We start from the raw sequence: 9,462 nt of genomic DNA, 5'->3' as shown, positions 1-9,462 counted from the left end.
AAAACCTCCAATAGTAATCGTTGACATTTTTCCAATAGAATTTATACTATGAACTTGAGGTTGTTTCTTCTGAAAGTGTACTGTATGCTCATTACCATTAAGATGAAACGTGACATTTCCTTTTTTGTAATCAATAACAGCCCCTCCAGTATTCAAAAAGGGTCTACCAAGGATGATCGACATACTGTCGTCCTCAGGAATATCAAGAATAACAAAGTCCGTTAAAATAGTAGCGTTTGCAACCACAACATGCACATCCTCACAAACACTGATGGGTATAGCAGTTGATTTATTGGCCATTTGCAAAGATTTCAGTAGGTGTCAACTTATTCAAATCAAGTCTACGATACAAAGAGAAAGGCATAACACTAACACCGGCTCCAAGATCACATAAAGCAGTTTTAACATAGTTTCTTTTAATGGAGCATTGGTATAGTTGGTACTCCTGGATCTCCTAGTTTCTTTGGTATTCCAAACTTAAAAGTATAATTAGAAAGCATGGTGGAAATTTCAGCTTTTGGAATCTTTCTTTATTAGTAACAATATCTTTCATACACTTAGCGTAAGGATTCATTTTAAGCATATAAGTCAAACGCATACGCAAAAAGATAGGTCTAATCATTTCAACAAAGCGCTCAAAATCCTCATCATCCTTTCTCTTGGATGGCTTAGGAGGAAAAGGCATGGGTTTCTGAACCCATGGTTCTCTTTCTTTATCATTCTTCCTAGCAACAAAGTCTCTCTTATCATAATGTTGATTCTTCGATTGTGGGTTATCAAGATCAATAGTAGGTTCAATCTCTATGTCATTATTATTACTAGGTTGAGCATCAACATGAACATCATTATTAACATTATCACTAGGTTCATGTTCATCACTAGATTGTGTTTCAGCATAAGATGTAGAAATATCATTGGGATTCTCTGGTGTGTCTATAACAAGTTCACTAGAAGCATGCATAGTCCTATCATTTTTCTTTTCTTTTTATTATAAAGACTAGGTATATCAACATTAATTCTCTGATAATCTTGCTCAACTCCCTTATGATGGCCCTGAGGATACAAAGGTTCCTATGTCATTTTACCACCTCTAGTCATAACTCTAACATCATTATCCTTGTTCTTATTATTTAACTCATTGAGCAATTCATCTTGTGCCTTAAGCACTTGTTCTACTTGAGTGGGAACCATGGAAGCATGTTCTAATAAGCTTAAGATCACTTTTAACTCTAGACATATAATCACTCAAGTGTTCAACCATATAAGCATTGCATTTCAATTGTCTACCAAAATAAGCATTGAAGTATTCTTGTTTAATAATAAAATTATCAAACTCATCCAAGCATTGACTATCAAACTTAGTAGATGGGATTTCACACTTATACAATCTATAGAGAGAATTTACCTTTACTACCTGTGTCGGGGTATCAAGACCATGTATTTCTCCAATAGGCGGTAAATTCTTAACATCTTCAGCTTTAATAGCTTTTTCTTTCATGGATTTGTTTGCCTTTTGCATATCTTCAGGACTGAGAAATAGAATACCCCTTTTCTTCGGAGTTGGCTTAGGAGTTGGTTCAGGAATTGTCCAATAATTATCATTACTCAGTATATTATTCAATAGCAATTCAGCTTGCTCAATAGTTATTTCCCTAAAAACAAAACCAACACAACTATCCAGGTGGTCTCTGGAAGCATCGGTTAGTCCATTATAAAAGATATCAAGTATTTCATTATTCTTGAGAGGATGATCAGGCAAAGCAGTAAGTAATCGGAGAAGCCTCCCCCAAGCTTGTGGGAGACTCTCTTCTTCTATTTGCACAAAATTAAATATTCCCTGCAAGGCAGCTTGTTTCTTATGAGCAGGGAAATATTCTGCAGAGAAGTAATCAATCATATCCTGGGGACTACGCACACAACTAGGAGCAAGAGAATTAAACCATATCTTAGCATCACCTTTAACGAGAAAGGAAACAATTAAAGAACATAGTAATAGCGAATTTTTTCCTCATAAGTAAATAGGGGGGCTATATCATTCAATTTAGTAAGATGTGGCACAACAGTTTCAGATTCAAAGCCATAGAAAGGATCAGATTCAACCAAACTAATTAACTCAGGATCGACAGAGAATTCATAATCCTTATTAGTAACACAGATAGGTGAAGTAGCAAAAGCAGGGTCATATTTCATTCTAGCATTCAAAGACTTCTCTTTTAGGTTAGCTAACAATTTCTTAAGATCATATCTATCATTGCAAGCAAGAAAGTCTCTAGCCGTTTCTTAATCCATAACATAACCCTTAGGTACAACAGGCAATTCTTTTCTAGGGGGGAGAATCTTCATCATCACTTTCATTAATATCATCAGTTTCAGTAATATCATTTTTCTCTAACCCTAGCAAGTTGTTATCAAGAAATTCACCTAGTGGCACATTATTATCAAGCAGAGAAGTAGTATCATCATAAGAATCATGCGTAGCAGAAGTGGCATCATCAACAACATAAGACATATCAGAATCAATAGCAGGTTTAGGTGTCGCAAGTTTACTCAAAAGAGAAGGCGAATCAAGTGCGGATCTAGATGGCAGTTCCTTACCTCCCCTCGTAGTTAAGGGAAAAAATCTTGGTTCTTTGATCTTTCTAATTCCTCATAGTGATCAACAGATATAAATCCCAAGTGACTCAAAGAATAGAGCTATGCTCCCCGGCAACGGCGCCAGAAAAAGTTCTTGATAACCCACAAGTATAGGGGATCACAATAGTTTTCGAGGGTAGAGTATTCAACCCAAATTTATTGATTAGACACAAGGGGAGCCAAAGAATATTCTCAAGTATTAGCAGCTGAGTTGTCAATTCAACCACACCTAAAAGACTTAATATCTGCAGCAAAGTATTTAGTAGCAAAGTAGTATGGAAGTAACGGTAACGGTGGCAAAAGTAATAGTAGCAATTGTGTAGCAATCGTAACAGTGGCCATAGAGAAGTAACTAAGAAAAGATCAATATGTGATAAGCTCGTAGGTAATGGATCAATGATGGATAATAATGTCGGATGCAATTCATCATGCAACAGTTATAACATAGGGTGACACAGAACTAGCTCCAGTTCATCAATGTAGTGTAGGCATGTATTCCAAATATAGTCATACGTGCTTATGGAAAAGAACTTTCATGGCATCTTTTGTCCTACCCTCCCGTGGCAGCGGGGTCCTCACTACAAAAAATACACTTCCATGATGATACGTGTTTTTCACAGTAGGTCACTTTTTTGTCACGCATGCACATCCATGACGATTTTATAACAGAATCAAGATAGTCATATCTGTGCTGTCGTAGAAGTCTTTCATGACATTCCCAAAATTATCGTCATGGAAGTGTCCACTTCCATGATGTTAAATCACGCGTCACAGAAGTGCTTTCGTCAAGGGTGACAACACGTGGAATCCACCATAACGGAACACCGTTAAGTTATCGTGTCCGGTCTTGGATCCGATAACCCGTTAATAACCCGGACCAATGGGTATTTTTCACAAGTAAAATCATCATTGGCCGGAGGAAACACATGTTGCCTCACCATTGGGACAGATGTCATCCACTCATTGGACAGGAGGCGCCTATAAAAGGTCGACACGTGGCATGGCCCAACAGTGGCCCATTCTGGTGAAAAAGGCCAGCCCAGTAAAAATTAGCAGGCCGGCCCATATAAGGCCTACTTGTGTCAGGTCCATTTAAGCCCACGGCCCATACGAGATGTGCCAATTCGGCCCGTCAATGGCCCGTTAAAGATTTGACACCATTGCAGCCCATCGTCAGTTCGAGCCCGTTAACAGCCCGCTATATATTTGGGCTCAATATCGGCCCGATGAGATTTCGGCCTGTTAATGGCCCTTTCAATGGATGGGCCAATTTTCAGGATGTACATTTTTCGGCCTTTTAGCAACCCATTTAAATGTTGGGATAATTTCCGGCCTGGTGTGTCTTTTAGCCTGTTGACGGCCCATAAATCAGTTGGGCCATTTGTAGTCGGACCCGAGTTTCGGCCTTTTAGCGACACATTTCAGTGTTGGGCTAATTTCCGGCCCGATGTCTCTTTCAGCCTGTTGACGGCCCATAAATCAGTTGCGCCATTTGTAGTCAGACCTGAGTTTTGGCCTTTTAGCGGCCCATTTAAGTGTTGGGCCAATTCCCAGCCCTGTGTCCCTTTCAGCCTATTAACGGACCATAAATGAGTTCGGCCATTTGTAGTCGGACCTGAGTTTTGGCCTTTTAACGGCCCAAGACCTTCATGGTCCAATACTAGCCCGGTTTCTCTTTCGGCCTACTAAAGGCCCACAACACAGTTGGGCCATTTACAATACGACCTAACTTTTGGCCTCTTAGCGGCCCATGCTCTTCGTGGTCCAGTACAAGCCCATTGTCTCTTTCGGCCTGCTAAAGGCCCACAGTATAGTTAGGCCATATGTAGCCCGAACTTAGTAACGGCCGGTTAACGGCCCGTGAAATCAATTGGGCCCACCTGTTGCCCGCATCGATGTTGGCCTGTTAACGACCCGGGAGGTAAGAGGGATGCCCATTAACTTTCGGCCTAGTAACGGCCCATTAACTTAATGGGCCTTCCAAAGTTCGTACATGTCTTTAGGCCAAATTAGATAATTTGAGCCCATTACGACGAGCAATTATGCACAGGACCAAAACCGATCAAGCAAAGGTACGGCATACAGGGAAAAATGTTGCACATCCAGCATATATTACAGGAAATTACATCCACTGGGCAATCAAAGATTGATGCCAGTGCAAATAAATGAACATAACCTAATGATCTATAACGTCACAATCTGCAACCTCAGCACGGATGACGCCCATAAGCATCTGGGCAAGTTCTTGCTGCTTTGCTACACTGTCTCTGAAAACATTGATCAGTTGTTGTGTCACACGACTCTGCACCTCTGATACCTCCACCATTTCCATCATTGCTTCAGCCATTAATTGGTTCACAAACATACATTTTTTCCGTTGCATTCGAGACAAAGGATACTGAACAGTTTCAGATGGCGATTTTGGCAGGCATTTATTATTGATAGTGGAGAGTGTCTCGACCACTGCATCATAACATAAATTCGGTGGGGAATGAAACAGATTAATCATGAGTTATTGGCATATTACCTGGCCTAGATTTATTGGAAAGAAACAATGGGGTTGCCTTGCTGTTTTCAGAGTTTGTCTTCTTATCTTCGGCAACCTGCACCAAATTAACACACTAGCATTGCTATCATTGGCCAAGTCAGATAATAGGAAAGCGACATTGACACAACGAACGTTTGGGAAACTAGCCTACACCAAATTAACACAATATGGCACATCTACCATCAACCATGTAAGGTAATACGAAAGCAACATTGACACAATGAATGAATGGGCAACTAGAGCAGCACTACAATTCAGTAATGTGCATGATATGAGATAGTACACTCATGTAGCTCAGTATGCAAAACTACTAGGCAGTTTACAACATTGGCGCCTTTAATATTTTGCTACAACTAATTTTAGATCAGATAAAGGTTGGATTCACGCTGATTAACAAAATACATGCTGATGTAAAAATATAGTGATATACAAAAGGTACTTACATCAGCATTGGAGCACAAAGAATTCTCGCAAGATACACTACAAAAAAATACACTTCCATGATGATACGTGTTTGTCATAGTAGGTCGCGTTTTTTGTCATGCATGTACATCCATGGCAATTTTATGACAGAATCAAGATAGTCATACATGTGCTGTCGTAGAAGTGTTCCATGACATTACCAAAATTATCATCACGGAAGTGTCCACTTCCATGACGCTAAATCACGCGTCACAGAAGTGCTTTCGTCAACGGTGACCGACACGTGGCATCCACCATAACGGAACGCCATTAAGCTATCGGGTTGGGTTTTGGATCCGATAACCCGTTAACAGCCCCGACCAATGGGGATTTTCCACATGTAAAATCATTAGTGGCTGGAGGAAACACGCGTCTACTCATTGTTGGGACATATTTCATCCACTCATTGGACAGAAGGCGGCTATGATACGTCGACATGTGGCACGGCCCAACAGAGGCCCATTCCCGTGAAAAGGCCGACCCGTTTGACTTGGTCAAAAGGTGGCGGGCCGGCCCATGGAAAGCCTGTTAATGGCCTATTCGCATATAGCCCATTTACAGCCCGCTAACCCAAGGCCCATTACGCCCTATCCGAATTAGGACCACTAGGGTCATCTGGGCCATCCAATATGATTCCAGCCCATTTTCACTTATGGCCCATGTATGGCCCATGACGTCTTTCGGCCCATATGAGGCCCATTTTGTAACTCTTGGCCTATTAACGGCCCATGGTGAAACTAGCCCGTAATGAACAGTGTATCACATTACACCCATTAACGGCCCGTGGTGAAAGTGGCCCGTAATGAACAGTGTATCACCTTAAACCCATTAACGGCCCGTTATTCTGTTGGGCCGTTTCTAGCCCATGTTATCTTTCAGCCTTCTCAGAGCCCATTTATTCTTGGGCTCATTTCCAGCATTCGTTTACTTACGACCCATTACTGTCATTTTCTGCTTGTGGGCCAAATTCAGCCCGTGGTTACAGTCGGACCGTTTGTGGTCCGTTAATACGTTGGGCCGTTTTCATAGCGTCATCATATACGGCCTATTAACGATGGCCCGTTATGGTCGGCCCATGAACGGACGATTCCAACTCTAGCCCGTTTACGGCCATAATGCTGTCTGTTTGGCCCATGTTTGGCCAATCGATCATTGGGCCCGTATAAGGCCAATTGATGATACGACCCGCAGAAGGCCCATTTTTTCTACGGCCCGTAGAAGGCCCATTGCTTCTACGGCCCGTAGAAGGCACACTGTTTCTACGGCCGGTAGGAGGCCCAGTGTCACTACAGTAAATATTAGCCCATGGTTATTGTGGCCTAGTTTTAAAAAAATAGGTTATTGCAGCCACTAGCAGACCGCGGGAAAAGAACTGCAATGACTACAATCAAACAAATAAATAATACAACAAGGAAATAAAGAAGGAAGCAACTAACTCTAGGCTATCACGGCTATTACACATATTACATCCACTGGGCATCAAAGTTCGCCACCAGTGCAAATATAGGGAACAAAGCAGCATATCATATAGATTGGTTGTGAAAGCTGGTGACCAGCACAAATAAACATCGCAGCAAAACAAATCCAGAATTTAAACGACTTCAAAAGATCTCAAGAAACAATATCCTGGGTACCCATAATGCTGGCAACATGTTTAGCAAGCTTATTAACTTTCTCTTGTTTGGTGCTTAAATCCTCCAGCTCTTGCTGTTGCACTAGGAAATATATATCTGAATTCTGCAGGGACTTCCTCAGTCCTTCGACTTCCTGTCGCAGCACATCTGATCGATGTCTTTCAACTTGAAGTTGAGACTCAAGAAGACGAACTGATTCAGGCAGCGAGTTTGAAGAGCTTGTGCAAGCAGTAGTGGCCAGTAACTCGAACACTACATCAAGACAGGACTTTTGGGTTCTCTTGCTGTCGACAAGATAGTTTTTATCAGCTTTCTTGGAGACCAACAGGGATGTCTCACTATCTTGAACCTTATCTGCATTACTTCCTTTACCATTGGATAATGCGATACTGTTCTCCAATATTTTGTCCGCATTCTAAAAGAGAAACAAGCAGACACATCATATGTTTACCATGTTGTATATGAAACTCATTTTGGTAAATGAGTTCAGTAGTAAAGTGGATAGGATAAAAGCATGAAACAAACATATATCTATGTACCATGGTCACTTTATGGTCTATATCATTCTAGTTTTTGTTGCCAAATAAAGATAGAGACACAGTTCAAATAATATTGGTTCAAGACAAAGCAGAATAGACAGAATATAAGTGTGGGTAACTATAGAGCAATAACAACACTTGTAATGTGCATGACATGAGAACATAACTGTTTATTCAATTGAAACTGAAATCGACATAGAGCAGGTTACAACATCAAACCAGTTAAAGAAATAGGTTTAAAACATACCTGTTGCACCATTGGAGTTTCAATTCCATCCTTCAAATTTGAAAATAGTTGGTATGAGTAAATACAGTAATGCAAGAGCAAAGGAGTATGAACCATAGCTACAGAACCTGACCTGAGAACAAATCTTCTTCTCCTTTAAGCGTTGATTTGGGATTCGAAGTGGTGGTCCTCGTGCTTTGGGCACTGCAGTTTCCTTACTAACTTCTCGTGTTTGGGTCCTCTGTGGTGGAGACGGTGCTGTGTCAACTAGAACTAGGTTACTATTTGCCGGGGTTGGGGTTAGAAGGCGTGTAGCTGGTTCTCTATCCAACTGGGTAGGGGTACAATCTGCGAGAGTCTGGGTTATGTGTGGTGGATCTGGTCCTTGGGCAATTACAACCGTGGTTCTATCTGCATCAACTGGTAGCACTATCTTTTCTGAAGACCGTGTTGTTACTCCCTTAGATACTGCCATCACGCTCTCCAATTCAAATGGCTGATAAACAAGAAAAGTAATTGAAAGTATAGACATTGTATGATAGACAGGTGCAATGGATAGTGGGGAATAAAAGAGGGCATGAAATAATTCATATTTATGTTGTCTAACGAAACAGGATACCATGACACAATTTCACATATATGATGGCTAACTAAACAGGATAGTATGACACAATTTCACATTATGATGGCTAACTAAAAAAGATAGAATGCCATAATTGAAAATATGATGATTGTAAACACTAAACATGATGAGATGATATAACTATATGATGTCTTTATTAAATGGGTTGCCATGCCATAATTCAGATAGATGATGTGTATGTACTATGTAAACATGACGACATGATATAATTCAAATATATGATTTATATAGTAAGCAAGTAAGCAGATGGCAATCCATATATGATGTAAAAACTAAGCAATGCAAGACAACATGCATGACATGGGTAATATAACCCTGCCAAGTTTGAGCACAGACCTCAGGGGGAAATAGGACTGGTCATCAGTCTCTGAATCCTCCTCTGAGGAGCTCACTGTAACCAGCAAGATGTCTGCTTCAGCAGGTAGCATTGTCTGCTCTGAATACCTTGTTTTCACTCCAGATACTTCCATCACCGCTTCAAATGGCTGATGCACAGGAAGAGTAGTTGAATATACAAACGTTGTCGACAAATGGAACACGTAATACAAAAAAATGATAGCATGGTATAGCTCACATACATGATGATTGGCTAAACAGTATGGCATTGCATAATTCACATATATAATGCCTTTGCAAGAAGATAGGATTGTATAATTCACATATGCAATGTCTTGCAACAAGATGGCAATGCATAATTCACATATATGGTAATTAGACACAGAACAGGTGGCATTCACACAAAACATGTCTAAACTAATCAAATGACATAGCAATGC

Source organism: Triticum aestivum, chromosome 7B (genome assembly GCF_018294505.1).
Source record: "Triticum aestivum cultivar Chinese Spring chromosome 7B, IWGSC CS RefSeq v2.1, whole genome shotgun sequence".
NCBI classification, from domain to species: domain Eukaryota; kingdom Viridiplantae; phylum Streptophyta; class Magnoliopsida; order Poales; family Poaceae; genus Triticum; species Triticum aestivum.
Note: the sequence above shows the minus strand (reverse complement) of the source record.